The sequence below is a fragment of the Triticum aestivum genome, chromosome 1D, assembly GCF_018294505.1.
Source record: "Triticum aestivum cultivar Chinese Spring chromosome 1D, IWGSC CS RefSeq v2.1, whole genome shotgun sequence".
Classification (NCBI taxonomy): domain Eukaryota; kingdom Viridiplantae; phylum Streptophyta; class Magnoliopsida; order Poales; family Poaceae; genus Triticum; species Triticum aestivum.
Genome location: NC_057796.1, coordinates 33,179,413 through 33,183,474, shown reverse-complemented (window position 1 = coordinate 33,183,474; position 4,062 = coordinate 33,179,413). Strand labels below are relative to the sequence as shown.

Sequence of the window (4,062 nt, the reverse complement as noted above, 5' to 3'; positions counted from 1 at the left end):
CTGCTAATCCCTGTCAAAAAAGTTTGACCCTTGTGCAATTCATTGACGAACACTGATAGGCCTATAGACTGACTTCCGATCTCCGTTGATTTACATTTATGCACTGATTGCTACTCTATTAAATTAGTAATTATTAGATATCAATGGAGCATCAAATATTTAAAAATTCTTATACGCTGCTAAGTGCTAACTCATCCATCCTTGGTAGATGAGTCGTTAATCCTTTCTATTTTTTTATGTAGAGAAGCACTACTTCTTATATGCGGACCCCATGTTAAATAGTCTATTACAAGAGTTACAATATTTAAAGAGGGATCCAGTCTTAATAGATCTCTGTATTGCAGTTTTGATGAGTTACTAATCAAAGTTTTTGTTGCAATTTCACACTTTTTGGGAGTCTGATGGTCAGGTTATTCAGGTGGAGGTAGTAGCTTGCTAATGGTGGCTTTCACGTCCAGCGCAAATACTAGTGGACGTGGACCTGTTGGGGAAAGCACGTACATCTTTGTGTTTAGTGAGCAGGTGAATTAATATTCCACATTGTTTCTTCTATGATGTTGCTTTGATGCTGTTGATATGATTCAGAACACTGATAAATAAGACAGTACACATTTTCTTTGTCATTTGGTTATGTGATTGTCCTCTCATACACTGGAGGAGGGTAGTGGAGGCGAAACTGGGCCACGACCTCCCTTCCAAAATTACAAAAAGAATTTTATACAAAGTTTATTCACTACTTTAGCACAGCCCAGGAGATAATGCCCAGTAGCAGTCTAGGAACAGCGTCCATCCCTGATTCTCCACGGCTCCGATAGACTGCTCCTGCAGGGCTAGATCACTACCAGGCCACAGCTATTGTGAACCATCCTCCGCTGACATGATTTGAGTGACCGACCATTGCGAACTCGTCCGTTCGTCTGATGACCTCCTTGGCTCCTCCTCTTTATCGACTTGTCTATCCCCTTCTTATCGGTCGGAGGCTTGGAGCTGCATGCCGCTGACGCCGGCAAGCCACCACGCCGGACGGATGACGCACTAGCACTTGTGCGCACTGGACCTTAATCCTCTTGCTGGGTTGCGGCTCCTTGTTGATTGAAACCAAACGCCTTGGACATTGCTGGTTGGTGCTTCGTGCTTGCCTGGCTAATCGCTTGGTTAGTTTACTACAGAAAGTGTATGTCCTATTTTTTGATTGGAATGGAGAGAGTAACAGAGAAGCGAGGTGTGATGATAATTTATTCATATAGATGTTCACTGCATCGGTTAAATGCTGGAAAATTTGATGCATTATAAATTCCTGATTTAGATATATAGCAACAATGGAAACGACATATTGTTTAGTCATATAATTATGGGATCGCTACAAATTATCGCTTACACATGTTCTATGATGAGTAGCTTTTTCATGCATATTGTGTGTTTTTAGATGGATTTGGCCCCTGTTGTGTTTTGGTCACGCTCCGCCACTGCTCTCATAGCATGCAGTTATTATATATGCAATTGGGTCAAGTCAATGCAAATGATTCATCTATACCAAGTACTTATCTACTAATCTAAAAAAGATACTTATCTACTACCGCTGTACATCATAGTGTAAAAAAAACTGAATCCCAATACCCCACTTAGATGCAACCCACACCTGAGCTTTATGCATGTTCATGTGCAAACATTCATATACTAAAGTTTGCAGAAAGCACACGCACATATACACCGGCAGCAGCTCACTGTTAATCATCATATTAGTCATTCATTAAATAGAGGCTCACTGTTTGTTTGTGCGCAGGTTTCGGAAGAAAGAAATACTCAATGCCATTCGGTGGTTTTCAATGTGCCAGTGTCTACATTCATAGTACATCATTGAGTTTTACCTTCAACTAAGACTATTTCCGTTGAGGTGATTATTTATTTATTCCTTTATTGCTTAGATTAGCTCTAACCATTTCAGCCTTCTTTTCTGCTCTTATTCAACTATTTATGTACTCCTATCTCACCAATTGTGTACCTATTGTTGTGTGTAATTTAATGTGAGGCGCCGCACTCATCCGTTCCAGCACTGCCGAGATGGAGGCGACATCACGGACGGCTGGAGCTGCGAGTAGATTTGTCCAAGATACAGCAGTGTTCGTAGTCATAGTTCTGGTAACTGTCTGCAATCTCCATATGTTAACTGTTTGTGAAGACGGAAATGCAAGTAATGTTCTTCTTAGATGCTCTTGCCTTTTTGATTTGTACATTGCTAAAGTGACCACTGAGCTCATACCACTTTGATTCATAAATTGCTGAATTACCCTCATGAACTCTTGCTGTCATGGTTTGTAAATTGCTGAATTTCCCATTATGTCGCTTGCACTGTTCCATACAAGCAGTGTCTATTATGCTTTTAATCCGTCAACTAAGTAGGTACTATGTTATTAGTGGCTTGCTTTTAGGCCACAACCACATCTGTTTATTTTTCTCCGAGTCTGTTTATGTTTGTTTTGTGACCTGAGGTAGTATATTGAGTTGTAAGGGAATACTTTCAGGTCACAACTTTTCTTTGTAATAGTTGTAATCTAGGCAGGCAACCAATGTTTCGAAAGTAATGACCCATTGTAAGAAGTAATGTTTCCTATTTGCTGGGCAACCCATCACTATTTGCATCATGTCAATGCATTGTGTATTAACAGTTCATTTTGTTATTTTGTTTGTAGATTCAAAAGATATACGGATGATTATATGGGTGCGTGGCAAGTATACTGCAATGATGATGATGATGTTCCTGGTTCACGATGAAGACGATGATGGCTGTTCTCAGTTTTAGTTTAGTTGTAGGGATGCTTTTCCTGTTGGATGATGTTCCTTGGTTAAGTTTTAGTTTAAGTTGTAGGGATGTTGATGGATGATTTCAGTTTAAGTTTTGCTGTCAAGAGAATATTCAGGTTATGCATCACATTTGGATGTTATTCCTCCTGTGATATCAACTATTGTAATCCCACAGTTGTTTTCAATATATGATTTCTTCCTGTCGTGCGTATATTTTTTCTTCTGACTTGATATACATACTTATCATCATTATGTGGAGCATTAATTTAATTACTGGAAATATATAAAATATTATTCACATTTTATATGTAAAACACCTGAAGCGTTGCAAATTCTTTGTGGCCAAGCAATGGGATTTGAAATCCTGTAGATGAGATTTGAATTCCTCGACATTAACCACCAACGTATATGAGTGTTGTAAAAGTCGGTTTTATGTGTTGTACTCTTGCAACGGTTCCTTTTACCAACGGAAGTATAACCGTTGCATTATGCGCTAGCAACACTGGATAAGGCTACGCATCCAAAACCGTTGGTAAAGACACTAGCAACGCATATATGGACATTTAGATACGGAAAAATGTTGCTATATGATGGGTCTTGTTGTAGTGATTCAAGATATAGTGAGGGCTGATCTTAGAACGGGCTACTCAAGAAGTACGTAATATTAGTTTGGAAAAATACGAAAGAGATGTGTTTGTGTGTGTGTGGTATTGATAGACCCATAAATCTAGGATAAAGTTTGTACACATATAGATGCATTCACATGATTAGATATGTATTAGTGAACAAAAATAACTCACCAGATTATATATTGTCATAAATCCTGGATGAACGTGCTGGTGAAGTGGTCGCCTTGCATGGCCGACCTTATGGCAGCGGTGTGCACATGGACGATGACAGCCAGGACAAAACAACGGCGGCCGAGAATAAACCGTATAATATGTATTGGATGCCCTGTCCTCCTGCTTAAACAACGTTCTGCACTTTTCATACTGCGACTAAGTGCAAATCTGTGAAAATATAGAAGTACCAGGTTGATAGACGACGAACTATCGATGATGTGGTAGGGGCACTACTTGCTTATCTTAGGACTAATATATCTAGTCACTGGCATGTGAATTCGACACTCTTTCAAAGACAATAGCTTAGTTAGTGAGTGTCGCTGCTATATTTTCTCTTGATATATAGAGAATTAAATTGCCGGGGAAACTCGGCGAGTCAGGGAAAACATAAATAGTAAAATTCTATGAGAATAAGGCA

General features: G+C 39.3%; 1 long non-coding RNA gene across 1 annotated transcript; it reads left to right on the top strand.

Moving 5' to 3' along the window:
* Positions 1-398: 398 nt before the first annotated feature.
* Positions 399-2,998, top strand: LOC123164223 (uncharacterized). The gene is made up of 3 exons (XR_006482238.1): positions 399-522; positions 1,784-2,139; positions 2,691-2,998. It is a non-coding gene; the product is annotated as an uncharacterized lncRNA (long non-coding RNA).
* The last annotated feature ends 1,064 nt before the right edge of the window (positions 2,999-4,062 follow it).